Here is a 15,211-nt window from a genome sequence, read left to right as displayed (position 1 = left end):
ATCCTAGAGCAGTTTTAAAATATTAATTTATTTAATATGCAGACCATATACTCTTACAGGGCAGGCCTGAATTCTGCGTATCAGGCATGACTGTATGCTTTCTCCCTTCTTTCTTTGGCCAGCGGGTAGAGTTTTTGTTCCGTTTCACATAAAGACTGGACATTCGTACTTTTTGGTTCTCTAACAGGTAGCTCTCATGTGCACAGGAACCCTGGCTGGTACTTCATGACCTTTCCTGATGCTAAAGATCTCTCCCCCAGGCATGGAATTGCAGATTTGGTCCAGATTCTCCCATAAATCCTTTAGATTTGTCATCTCGTTACCAATGTGTTTGCTCTTCATCCCTTTATTGGATTAACTTCACTTTATGTATGAAAAAATAATAAATTTTGGTTAGGCTTTATCCAGCATTCTACTTGTTTTAGCTTGGAGATAGAGAATTCTTACGTCAGCTCAGTCTGTTATATTGAATAGAAATCCTCAGCAGCACTGTGCATAATAAAACTCTTGCTGAGGATAATAGTATTAAAATTGTCCGTTTTCTCACGAGTTCCCACCTCAATTCAACCCTGTTCTCATGCTGGCTGGGGCTGTGTTCTATCCCTGGAGCACAGCACCGTACTCAGCATATTAGAGGTCACAGGAAATGTTGACAATTGGGTGAATCAGCATTCATGCATTCATTTTCTTTCATTCTCTACCCATTTTCTGATTCCCTACACCTCCCTCCATTATGGCTTTAGTACCTGCTGCCCCTCCCCCAGTCCCAGCAGACTCTGGGATATGTCCCAAGGCCTTGAGTATTTTTATTCAACTTTTTCTATTTTTCCCCCAAACTAATATTCAAGGTACCATCTACTCCTGCTGCACCATGACTGTACCTCCCTAAATCTTCTGGACCCACAACTTTGGTTCTTTTCTAGAATAACCTGTGGCTTGGAATGACCTCCAAGCAAACTGGATTCTGAATTAGAGTGGGGTGCAGAGAATACAGTGTCTAGGTTGTATGGGGTATAAAGGGTGAATGGCAAAAGGTGAGTCCAGACAACAGTTAGGAATATACAAACCATGCCTAGGATGGAAATTCTAAGGATAAGGTATTATACGTATCTTGAGGGCACTGGGAATTTGGGGCTCATGCGCAGAGAAGGAAACTAGAGTCTAGTTATTAGGACTGGGGTATAGAGTTAAAGCTAATGTGGCAGAAAATGAGTTGACAACAGAGGTAACTAGAGTGTGTGTGTGTGTGTGTGTACACATATGTGTGCATGTACATATCCTGCTTCAGGAAAGAAGAAGTTAAAACACACACACACACACATACGTATACATATATAAATACATATATTTTTTCTTTTAAGATTTTGAGATTTTGATGGTCAGACCTTCAGGTACGTCAGACTCACTAGTGGGAGTAGAAGGACGTAAAACCTGGGAACCAGGTGGTCCTGTTTGTACTAAGTGCCATGAAGAATTTAGCCATGCGCAAGCATGGTTCCTTCCCTTCTCACCTCCTATCAAAGGTAGTTAGAACCACTTATGTGTGATCAGAGGAGGCCCTGGCTGGAAACAAGGAGGAATTGCCTTTATACATGGGCTGAAAAGAAGAAATTGAGGGTGTATTTTTCCTCCCCACCTGCCCTGATTTTGCTGGGGAAACGTTATTAGGTTGTTACAGTCTCAGCAGATAAAATCTGAGAATTCATTTTTATTTATATGTATTTCCCGGCATTTCCTCTGATAGACTTCAGTTGTAAAGAGAGTTATAAATGCTGTTTCTGCGGGCTGTTTTTACCGCACTGTATCTGTGTTATTTTAGAGGGCCCCACTGAGACTTGATTCCAAAAGGTCTTGTTGTTGGATAGAGGTCTGCTCCTTGTTAGCTGCAGCTCAGAGAATTCTTGATTGGCATTCTGGAGCAGCTCCAATTACCCAGAGCGGTCAGGGAAAGCAACACACTGTGGATACAGCTCAGCTCATTCACTTCTATGCACTCAGTATCTGTGGAGTTATTCATTCATTCATGTATTTAATAGGAGTATGAATACAAATCTAAATAGAAATATATTGTATATGTGTGCCTATATACACATAATATATTTATATACACACACACATACACATACATATCATATTATATGATGCAAACTGTTTTATGATCCAAACGATTTTAAACATGTGGGATACAATATAGAACAAAAACAAATAAAAACACTCTCTCCTCTTGGAGCTTACATTATTATAGAAGTGGGGTGTAGGAGTAATACACTATCATAAACTATTATATCAATTGATCAATACATAATATAATTTCAGATAGAGATGATTGCAATAAGAATAATGCAGAGTGGAGGGACTTCCCTGGTGGTACAGTGGTTGAGAATCTGCCTGCCAATGCAGGGGACACGGGTTCGAGCCCTGGTCTGGGAGGATCCCACATGCCGCAGAGCAACTGGGCCCGTAAGCCACAATTACTGAGCCTGCGCATCTGGAGCCTGTGCTCCGCAACAAGAGGCCGTGATAGTGAGAGGCCCGCTCACCGCGATGAAGAGTGGCCCCACTTGCCGCAGCTAGAGAAAGCCCTCGCACAGAAACGAAGACCCAACACAGCCATAAATAAATAAATAAATAAATAACTTAACTAGCAACTTTCACGTTGTGCATTAAAAAAAAAAAAAAAAAAAAAGAATAATGCAGAGCGGTGGCTTGAAGAGTGATGAGGAGGAGAGAGAGGTGGAGGGCAGGAGGCTGTTTAAGTTGGAGTGGCCAGAGTAGGCTTCCCTGAGGACCTGAAATTTTCCTGGAAACCCGGGAACTGAGAGAGCAAGCTGTGCAAAAGAATGTTCTAAGCAGAAGGGAGAACCAGTAGAAAGGCTCTGGGGTGGGAACAGGCTTGACGTTTTTTAATCGAAACAAGATGGCCACCACGGCAATAGTGCAGTGACAACCAGGTGGGTCGTAGGAGGTGAGCGGGGGGAGACAAGCAGGGACAAGGTTATGTAGGATGTTGTAAGACCTTGTAACAAATTTTATGGGTTTTGAGTTTTATTCTAATGGTAAATGTTCTGAGCAGGAAAATGACATGAAAAGATTTATGATTTTTTTTTTTTTAAAGATTTATGATTTTAAAGAATGCTCCGGAACTTGGCTGTAGGGGAGAAAAGTGCCAGCAAGGAACCAATTCAGAAGCTATGACATTGATGCAAGTGAGAGATGAGGGCAGTGTGGGGCCAGATTAGCAGCAATGGGAGTGATGAGTACTTTTTTTTGGATGAGGAAAATTAAGCTTAAGTTCTCTACCCAAGATCGTAAGGTGAAAAGTTGGTGGAACAGGATGCAAAGCCAGGTCTATCAGACTATTTTATTTCCACTGCAGCATCCCTGGAGACCTAAGTTTCACCACACAGGAATATGCTTATATGAGCAAAGACCAAGCATCCTAGTCAGTTTGAGCTGCTACAGCAAAGCATCACAGATCAGGTGTCTTATAAACAACAGAAATTTATTTTTCACAGGCTTGGGGCTGGAAATCTGAGATCAAGGTGCCATCACCATGAGGTTCTAGTGAGGTCTCTTTTCCAGTTTGCAGACTACCAACTTCTCCCTACATTCTCACATGGCAGAAAGAGCAGAGAGAGAGCGCTCCGGGGTCCCTTTTATAAGGGCACTGATTCCATTCATGAGGGTTCCACCCTTGTGACCTACTTACCTCCCAAAGACCCCACCTCTTAATACCAGCACATTGGGTGTTAGGATTTCAACCTATGAATTTTGGGGAGCAAACCAACCCATTCAGTCTGTATGCCAAGGATGATATTCTTTATATATATCATTTCATATCTCATTCATCCTAAAGGCTTAATGGTCACCTACGGACTGATTGACCTGACAATGACACAGGTCAGTGTGGATACTTTTGATTTTTAAAATTGCTTTGATAGAATTTTAATCATTTCCTCTCCTTTCCTCCATCTCTCTCCCTCCCTCTGCCCCCCGCCATGAAGAAATAGTGCCATGCTTTGTCTGAGAAACCTCTTCCACTTTAGCTTTAACTCTGCGTCTCAGGAATGGAACCCTCAGTGTTGGCAGGCAAATCCTGGTCCCTTTGGCAGATGTGCACATTGGCAAGCGGTACCTTAACGGTTCCTCACGGTGCACGGTGCCAACAGCTCACAGATCAAGTGTTCCCTAAACAGTAGTATTCCCTGACATGATGGATCATTATAGTTTCATTACAGTCTTTTGAGTCAATGACGTGGGAAGAATGGGCTATCCTTTTCAGCCCCTTGGGAAGAGAGCTATTTTGGCTCCCAGTGGAACCACCTGCCATTTTATCCATGTCCACCATTTCAGAGTTTCTCCCTCAGGCTCTAGTACCTGCATTGGGCTATCGCACACAAGGAGCCACATTTTTTATGATTTTCAGTGATATAACAATTACCTTAGCATTTTCCAGTGCATTTATGGTGTGAGGAAAGAGCACCAAACTGATAAATCAGAATAGCTAGCAACTGGTTGGGAGTCTGGTCATGCCATTTGCTCTGTGATTTTAGAAGAGTAACTATTTAATATTGATTGTTATTGAAGTTATTCCTACTCCCTTTAAATTCTGATTTAGAAAAATTCTACAAGCATTGATGTTGTTAATATTTTTATCTATGTTCTGTCATATAGCAAAAGAGGGATGTTGAAATCCCTGTATTTGACTGTAGATTTGTCTATATGTTCCTTTAGTTCTGTCAATTTTTGCTTTGTAAAACTTTTTGAAGCTCTATTATTAGTTTAATACAGAGTATGATCACTACACAGTCTTGATTAATGTAATCTTTAACCATTGTTAAATGCATTTGCTTAGTAATATTCTTTCCTTTTGAAGTATACTTTGATGACTATTAATAGAGTCACATCTTTTTCTGTCCAAGTTTTTACAATGTATTTTTTCTATCCTTTTATTATCAGCCTGTTTGAAGTTTCTTGTTAATATCCGGTAACCAGGTCTTGCTTTGTATCCAATTTTACAACTTCTGCCTTTTAATTGGTTTGCTTAGTCTCTTTATTTTTAATATAAAGATATATGTTTGGGCTTAATCCTACTGTATTTCCTATTTGTTTTCTATTTATCCCATTTACTTTTTGTTTCTCTGCATCTCAGTCCTTTCTTCTATTTTTGAATTTTTAGTATTTAGTATTTTAAAATTTTTGAATTTACCTCATTGACTTATTTGTTATAGCTCATATTTTTCAGTGGTTGCTCTAGATATTACAACATGCATGCTAACATTTTACATTTTTCTTCAAACAAAATTATACTACCACATGAAAAATGTAAGATTCCTATAATAGTATATTTCCATTTTACCTCTCCCACTCGGAGTCAGGACAAAGGTGAAGTGAGTGAGGTACAAATATGACCCTGAGGGTGAGTGCCTCCTTAACTTTTGTGTCCTAGGTGCCTCACTCTCCTCACCCTAGTCTCAGCCCTCCTCCCACCCTGATTTCTGATATTTTATGCTATGGACCTACAAATTGCTATTATACTAATTTTAAACACTCAATGGTCTTTAAAGAAATTATAAAAACACATAATTGTGTGTGTGCGTAAATAAAAAGGTATATTGGCCCTTTTGTTTCTTTTTAGTATTTCCTGCGATCTGACTTTCATATGGTATCCTTTAGCATTTTTGTGGTTTAGGTCAGCTGTAGACAAATATTCTCACCTTTCATCCATCTGAAAGTGTCTTTACTTTGCTTTCCTTTTTGAAGAGTAATTTCGCTATATAAAAAATTCTGAGTTGATATTTTTTTTCTTTCAGCACTTTAAAGATCTCACAATTTGACTATAAAATATGTATGTGTGATTTCCTTTGTATTTATATTGTTTGTGATTTGCTGAGCTTCTCGGTTCTGAGTTGATATTTTTTTCAAAAAATTTGAAAAATTATTGGAAACTCTCCAATTCTCTATCTTCTTTCCTCTGATACACCAATTACATGTGTTATATTATTAATTTTGTTCCAAAGGTCTTGGATGCTAGAACTCATTTTTACTGAATCTCTTTTTCTCTTTGTGTTTTATGTTGAGAAATGTCTATTGACCTGTCTTCTGGTTCAGTGATCCTTTCCTTGATGTACTCAGATTGTTTTGAAGCCCACGAAATAATATCATATTTTTTATTTCTAGCATTTCACTTAATCCTTTTTATTAGTTTCACCTCCCTGCTGGAATTCTCCATCAGTTCCTACATGTGAACTTTTCCCACTAGATCTTTAATATATTTTTGCATACTTATTTTGAATTCATAATGTGCTAATTCCAACATTAGAGCCAACATAGACCTGCTTCTATTGACTAAGTTCTCTCTAGGTCATGAGTCATATTTTCTTACATTTTTCATATGTTCCTAATTTTTAATCACTTGCCAGACATTCTGTACAAAATACAGCAGCTAAGGAAATAGATGATATTTACCTCCAGAAGAGGGTACACTCTTTCTTCCATCAGGCCACTCATGAGTTGGCTTGAGTCAAACTACTCTGAAGTTGAACTGAGTTTGGCTACTGTGTGGAGAATGAAGTTACGATTGCAGGAGAATGAGAGTGGCATCAGGAAGGCCATGTGGAAGGCTTTTCTGTTCCCCAGAAAAAGAGCGAATGGTGGCTGAAACCAGGGTGTTAGCAGTGGAGGGGACAGTGGTCCAATTTTAGGCATGAACAAGTATGGGCAGAAATGAGGGCACACTGTGAGTACAAAGCATCCCTAACCTGGGACAGAACAGATGTGCAAGTGAGAAGGATGGAAGGATTGAGGAATGATGACGTCAGGGTTTACCGGCTGGCTCTGCCTCTTCAGGATTGATCACATGGCAAACACATCACCCATTTCTCCCACAAGCCCAAACACAAAAGATGGCACATAGTAGGTGTACACACAAAAAAATGCCTACTGAATCACACAAATCCTGCCTGATCTGCCATATCTTTGAAGCCTACCTCAGTGTTCCCTGAGCTCTCTTTGGCTAGCCCCATCTACCAGTAGCTTGCTGTAAATAAAAGATGTAAAATTATTTCAGGGGCAGCGGAGTGATTTTAATATCCTGTGATATTAATATCCTGTCAAAGACGCTGCCACCCAGTGAAACTCTATGGCTTGCTTTACTTAATTCTGTAAGAAGAAAAGCCACAGTGGCCTTGATGAATCCTCACCTGTAGTTCTGAGACATCTAAACATTTCAAACCCCTTGTGCACACCATACTCCTGCCCAGTAAGTAGCAAATAGTCCTCAGTATTTTCTTTGTTCAAACTGCATTATACATTTCTGGACTTACAGATCATAGCTCTGCTACCTATGCATGACAGGCAGGGAGATTAGCACAGAAAGGAACTGATAAAAATGTTTGCAGAGACATGTTCATTCTTAGCAAGACAGAGGGCATTTGGGTCATGATTATCAGTGTCCAAAGATGGGGGTGGGGGGCAGGTGGAAACTAGATTGGGTGTACAGGGTCTGGAATTATTGAGCTGCTTTAAGTTACAACATAGCCTCGGCTTTCCTCCAATTACTGTCTCCTTACTAGGCAGGCTCTCTGTGAATGCCTCAAGCCACAGGGTTTTCCCTCCTCATTTTCTTTCCAAGTATTAGCAAATTACCCAAGGAAGGGCAGTTACTGGGCTCATGACAAAACTCCCTTAAAACCAGCCAAGCCACACTCTGAAGGAACTGCCACCTCTCTTACAATTAAAACCAGCGTCTTCAAAGCCATCCATGTGAAACAGCATTATTTGGGAGGTCTAGCTTCTGTCAGTCTCTGCTTCCACACTGGCCTCGGGGTAGGGACAGTGTTGCTTTTTTGAGCCTCTAGACCAAGAATGGACACTCAGTATAACCACTTATGTAGTGGAACAAGGCTGACACATTTAAGTGAGAGTTTACTAAAGGCTTGGTGTTAATCAAAAAATGAACACCGGAAGTCATGTACCACTCAATAATCTGATTTTCAAGGTGTGGCTTGCTTTCTAGGACTTATGGGCTAGATTTTTCTCACCATTTACAGACTCCCTCTCATGTGGTAGGTGTTATTTCTACACTGTCTCCCCAGAGCCTAAATACCTAAGGTCCTGGCAGTCTGGACCTAAAAGATGAGGGCACAAATCCAAAGAGAGAGGCAGGATCTTTGTCTCCCATCTACTGAAGGATTCCTTTCTGAAGCCAGGGTTATATTGTGCAGTTCTGTCCTCATTTGTGCAAACTATTCTAATTCTTCACCAAAATTAGGTTCTTTCAACGCAAGTTTATCCAGAAAAACACAGTGGAAACCCAAAATTTTCCCTAGAGCTACCACAGATGCTGCAAGGACCAGGATTGAGAGTGAGTCTGGACCCCTAAGAGTGGCTCCCTTTAATGTAATCTGCCCACATATTCATAACTTCCCGCAGTGACTAACATCTAATGAGTAACAGTGATGGAGCCCATGTCCTCCAGCTGAAGACTACAGGGACACACTGGTGTCTAACAATGCTGGATTTATGAGTTGCTGAAAGAAGGGTACCACACACCTTAGGGAACCATGGGACCTTCAGTAAGACGGTGTTAGGAGGCACTAGTTACAGGATTTGGACTTGTGTTAGGTGACTTGGGGAAAGTTCAAGGGATTTTCTCTGTTGTGTCTTGCTGTCAGGAGCTTGGAGTAATACAATGATTGGATGCCAATAATTTTTAATCTAGGCAGTAGGAGGAATGAAGTGGCTCACAGCTAAAAGCTAAGAGCTGTCACAACTACACAACTACTCCTTTTTTTTTTGTCCCCTCTTTTGGATGCGGGTAGATAGGTCAGGCTGTAGGCATTTATTCAGGGTATACAGATCTTCATCGTTGCCATCTTCTGCTATCATGAATGTTTTAGAGAATGTTTTTTGGTAATTGGGCTGGAATTCATTCCTCCTGTTTCTTGGTTGCAGGATAAATCATTGAATCATCTGGTATAAAAATGGCTTTGTAGTTGCATTTAAGGGTCTGAACAAGAGGCACTGGCCAATCGTAACACAAGTGATTACGAGAAACAAAATGGCTATCAGTTCTTGTAGGAGATCCTAAACCCAGGAGTTTAGATTGCCAAACCCAGGCTACGAGAACATGTCTCAAATCCCAGCTAGGGTTGTTCTAGAGAGCCAGATGGCTTTTTCTTTTATCTTAGCCACAGACTGTTCTACTTGACTGGCTATATTTATATAGGTGCAGCAAGACGTGTTTCTAGGACAAACTCCTTCTTGGCTAGCTGAAGGAACAAGTACCTACATGATCCTTCATCACAACTTTTGTTTGTCAAGTCTTCAGGGAAGCTGCTGTGTCATGTATGACTTCTGCGTGGGTCAGAGATGACTTCTGAATCTCTTTTTTCCAGCTGTAGTATTATTCCTGTCATAGGAACTCAAGCTCCCTATCAATTAGAGCTCAAGGTGAATCCTTCTTTTTGGTCCATGATGTGGTCATGAAGAGGACCAGTTAAGTTAGCTATATCAACATGAGTGATCTTATCCAAGAAATCTCTCTAGACTTTTCTATAATTCCAGTCTGTGCTTGTATAAACACTTTGCCTTTAAAAACGCACACCTATCACTCAGCACAAGCCACAGGACTGGTTGATCTTGAAAAAGCTATAAACATGAGTTGGCACCCAACCAAAAACCTTCTGTTGCCTCTTTAGAGAGACAGGAAAGCATAAAACAATGCATTTCATTTTGAAAGAAAGGAAAGAGAATGGACTATTTGAACACCTACTCTGTGCTACCTGCTAAGATAATTTGCAATCATTTATTTTAATTCTCCCAACAACTTCATGAGGCTCAAGTGCTAGATTTTCAGGAAAATATAGGTAGAATGGACTCTGCTCTTTGTGTCTGCCCTGTAAATTATGCCTCTATCATTTGGAAGCAGCACTCATAATAATTCCCTTTGGGAAATTAACCTTCTCCTTGTCCATGGGATTCTGATGGAGTTAATCTCATCAGTTACTGTTAAGGGTGGGTGTATGGACCAGAACTGACCCATCAGAGTGGTTGGTTTGATGTGGCACATGAGACCCAATTTGGTCTAATCAGAGTGCATCTTGAAAATGTCTTTTCGAGCAAGTAAGACAGTGAGGACTTTTTCCTTGTGGAATTCTAGGCAATAGGGATAATGTACAAGTGGAGATACCAGAGGTCACCGTCTCAGAAGCCCTCTGGAGAAAAACAAAGGAGCACAAAGCAGTGATGGAGAAAGTGTGACACTAAATCTTCTGAATATATGTGAATATGAAGACAGCTGTGCTTGAAGCCATTTTCCACCTGACTTCTCAGTCCTGCAAGCCAGTGAAACTTTTCTTTGCTTTCCCTTCAGCAATTTGGGTCAGGTCTTTTTCTCACTGAAAACCTGTAACCTTGGAGCTGTTATAGGGGGTGGTGAGGAGGGTCGGCAAGGTGCAGTTTCTTGCCTAAATGGAAGCTAGTATTAGGACAACTAGAGTCTGACAAATTAGTTTGACTCAGAGGTCCATGCTGTGCCCGTGCCTGGCGACACAGAGAGTGGAGTGGGTGCTCGGAAAACGCAGGTGAAAAGGAAGCTTCGTGAAGAAGACATGAAGGATTGGTAAAGCTTTGATAAACTATGGTGAGTAGAATGTCCTTTGGCATTTTTTATTGTGCTACACTGTCCCTGGTGATCACAATTAAACTTGTCTCTCTTTGTGGCAGGAACACCATTCTAAGGACAAAGGCAAGCATTGTCAATAAACTGGGAGGCAAGCCACATTACTCACGTGTTTTGCAACCCCTGGATTTTGAGATGGTCAAGCCTATTCAAGAGTCACTTTTTTAAAAAAAATTTGAATCATCTCAAGGGGAAACACAGTTATCACAGACTGACAAGCTCCCCACTAATTATGTTAATTTTACTTTATATCCCCAGTATTTAGTATGGTGCCTGATATATAGAATATCCTCAATAAATATTTGTTTAGTGAGTGTATAAGTAATTAATTCTACCTGGGGCATAACCTCCAAAGACCTCTTGCTCAGCTGTTTGCTATCAATTTCCTGAGTCCAGCAGCTCCTTTCGCTGATAAATGGTCTCATTGTTCCTTCAACTGTAGATCAAAGAACATCTGTCCTACAGGAAAGCAAAGTCAGTCTCCTAACAGTCTGAGTTTCCATTGTGCTCAAAAGAGCAAGTTTGGATCACTCCCTAAAATGCTATGGATAACAATATGCTCTCCCTTCATGATGCGAACGGGGAGGGCAGCAGATGTAAAATATAAATAACGACCCGAAAGCCAGGTAATTTGGAACTATTTCATAGCTGATGAGCCATTATTCCTCCCTGTCATCAATGCCTCTAAAACAGGCTCTCCTATCACCTTGTCCAACCTCCATCACAAAATTAATTACCTCTGGATAGACCCCATTTAATTGCTCATAAAATTGATCTTACTTCTCAGATTTTATGGCAACTAGTATGTCATCAACAAAAGTGCCTAGAATAAATGGGATGCTCATTATCTACCTTGAAATAAAATAAAATAAACCCATGATGGATGCAGGCGCATTTGACACCTGTGTCTCTTGTACTGTAATGGGTAATTGCACAGCACCCCAGAGATCTCTGCTGGGCGGCTTCTTCACTTTCAAAAAATAGGAAAAAGGCATGTTCTTTCAATTAGAAAATTCAACGCATTTCATTTTTAAAAAGTGCTCTCGTTAATGCATTTGGTTGTCTCTCTGTTTATTCAGTTATTCAATCCGGAAGGAGTGTGGTTATAGAAAGAACGTGCAACTTGGAACGAGAAGAACCTGGATTCTAATCTTACTTCCTCTGTGTAATAACCATTTACCTCAGAAAAATTACCTTTTCTCAACTATAGGTTTCTCCTCAGCAAATTAAGCATCATGATACTTATTTCATAGGCTGTTGTTAGGTTTATGGGCGATGATGAATACAGAGCACCTAATAAAGCCCCTGGTCCAAAGAAGACGTTTAATCAATGTTAGATGCTATTATATGACTATCGTTGCTATTATATGACTATCGTTGCTATTAATAAACCAACCAGGAAGCAAACATGCATTCAGTGAGGCAGCATGATAGAGAGAGGATGGATTTCGGTAGATCAGTGCTTAGATTCTGTGATTTATAATCTGTATATCCTTAAGTGAGTTACTTAATCTCTCTTATCACCCACATCCTAAAATGTAAGTGGGAATTTTAACATTTAACTTGGAGGATCAGAAGAGATGGTGGGCGAGAGCGAGTCCAGAGCAGCGCTTATTGTAGAGACCCTGCATGTACAGTAGCCCTGGCTTCGGCCTCATACCTCTCCTCCTGTGTCCATTCTGAGTGGCGTTGCTGAGGCTCCTGATATGCACCTGGAGTTTACTTAACTTGCTGAAGGTCCGGCCAGAAGGGCAGGACTCTGACCCGCGGCAAAGATCCGCAATGCCTGCAGCTGAACGGAGCGCGTGAATCCGATGTTTCCTCTCCATTCTCAGCGAGGACTGGTCCAGGAGGCTGGCCTGGCCGAGCGTCCACCCCTAGGTTGCTGGCCCAGGAAACATTTTCTTCCCTTTCGTCTGAAGCCTCACACCCTGTTTCTCAGCTCCTCAAACTACATGTTTCAGTTAATGGAAGTTATTTCTGTTCTAAGATCACCTTCTCTCTCTTAGCTCAAACTCCTACCCGTGTGGTTCCATCTGTCTGGAACACAACGCTCTGCTTCCACTTCTATGTTCTTTCACTTAGATGTTCCTATTCACCCTGTAGTTTAGAGTATGTGCTGTTTCCTCTAAACTTGGATCTTCTCCTAACCCCCAGGTCTGGGTTAGATGCCCTTCTTTATCTGCACGTTATTCCCTTCCCATAATGCTTGCCGTGCTGCCTGTTCGTCTAGCTTTAATTTATAAATAAACTGTGTGAACGTACATGTCTCTCCTATTCATCTCTCTATATACAGTGTGGGCTTCCAGTAAAGACGTGTTGAAATGTTGGATAAACTATAGGCCAATATGGGAAGTTCTTAGGTCAGAGACCAGGTGATGAGTCTTTGAAGGGTACCTCACTCAGCTCAGCCCAAACCAGATAATCCAAAAGCCTTGGTCAAGTGAGTCAAGGGAAATATCCCAGCTAAAGAGCAAGAGGTCAGAGAAGCTAAAGAGAGGTAGAGCAGGAAAAGCAATGGAAGCACCCTGGAGAAAAGACTTAGACGGGATGTGGACCTCTGCTACTCATATTACAAAGTCTCCTGTTGGTTGTGGTGTGGGGCAGATAGGGCAAGTCTTAGAGGTTTTACATCAAGGGCTTGAACAAGGGACTGAGAAGGAAAAAGAAATAGCTTCCTATTGGCATTTTCCATGTATTTCCACAGGAAGTAAATACACAGTATATTTTATCAAGGACATTCATTAGAGAGAAAAGATGGTTTTGTGTCTAAGTGAGTTTGGAATTTTCATTATCTGAGTTAAGCCATGTTAACTATAATATTGCCAGACATCTTAGAATCTTTACAAAGAACATGAATTTCTAAGCTCAGACCATTTTCCAAACTACACAACCATATCATCTTTTTTTTTAAAGGATAATTTCATTGAGCTTGTATCCCACGGGGCATTGGTTTAGAAAACACAGCTTCTTACTATTCTTTGTGGTTTGTATTATTTTTACGGCTTCTATCATTTCAGGTATTTATTTATACTTGCCTTGTTTTTAGAAAAGATCTAAAGCAATCAGTACACTAATGATCATTACAGTTTTGCTTTGTTTGGGGCTTTTTACACTAATGGTTTTGTTTGACCTGGAATCTAAATCCTCCTTCATGAATTCTACTGAATGAATCAGAGGTTATTACTTCCCTCTGGCAAAGAGAAGTAGAGAGAGCTACCTTCAGAAGGTGGAGAGATGAATGAGCATTTGCAGAATCTAGTCTGGGAGCTTTTGATCTAGGATGCAACAGACCCATGGAGCCTCACAGGGCAGGGCCAGGAAGGAGAATGGACATGACGTGGGAGATTTTGAGTCACAGTGACTTAAAAACTTGCTTAACCTTCTGGGTTCTCAATTGTATTGAGTGCATGGCTTCAGATAATAATATCTATATCAAAAGGTTGTTGAGAAGATTAAATGAAGTGAAGTTTATGGACCCCCTAGCACAGAGAAGCTCTGTGAGCACAGAGAAGCTCTGAGGGTATGATGATGATTTGGTAATGGCACAGATTCTCATCTCTAAGATTTCCTCCCATCAGAGTTTCGTGGCTCCTTTCTATTTTGGTCAATCTCTTATTCTTCCCTGAATATTCTCTTTCTCCATTTGCTAGTATAAGGTTTCCTACCTTTTCTCCCAGATGTCCCCAGAACCCTGAGGAAAAGTATAAATTTTGTCTGTACCTGTTCTGCTAAGGTAGTGTTCTCAATTCTTCAGCTAAGACAAGCTAAGTGCGGGGACAGGGATTTAACAAAGCTGACCCCAGGGAACACCTGTGCAATGTGCTGATGGATAGAGACAGTTTTGTGTCTGATCCCTGGTGTGGCGGGGAGAGGGAGGAAGGGGAAAGGACTAGCAGTTTTCTGCATGGAAATAAAAGTAAAATAAAATAAAATAAAATAGTACATTCTCCCTATGAGCTGCACACACCCAACTGGTCTCAAGCCAGTCACAGAAAGACAAATACTGCATAATTCTACTTAAATGAGATATCTAAAATGGTCAGACTCAGAGAAGCAGAGAATAGAATGGTGGTTGTCACGGGCTAGGAGGAGGGAGAAATGGGGAATTGCTTTTCAGTGGATATAAAGTTTTGTTACACAAGATAAGTTCCAGACCTCTGCTGTACAGCACAGTACCTACAGTTAATGATAGGGTATTGTGCACTTCAAACTGTGTTAACCGGGTAGATCTCTTGTTAACGTATTCTTACCAAAGGGGGCAAAACACACAAAAGAGTGCAAGGACATTTTTGGAGGTAATGGATATGTTTAATACCTTAGCTGTGGTGAGAGTATGCATATACCCAAGCTCATCGAAATATATACATGAAATGTGTACAATTTTTGTATATTGTATTTCAATAAAGCTTAAAAAAGCCCACAGATATGCTCACATTCGTTCTAATATAAAAAATAATATTCCCTCTTCTATATTTCTTGCTAGTGAGGTTGTCTGCCCACTATTTGAGTAAAAATGTTGATCCA

Source organism: Balaenoptera musculus, chromosome 17, assembly GCF_009873245.2.
Source record: "Balaenoptera musculus isolate JJ_BM4_2016_0621 chromosome 17, mBalMus1.pri.v3, whole genome shotgun sequence".
NCBI lineage: Eukaryota > Metazoa > Chordata > Mammalia > Artiodactyla > Balaenopteridae > Balaenoptera > Balaenoptera musculus.
This window is presented reverse-complemented; position numbering follows the sequence as displayed.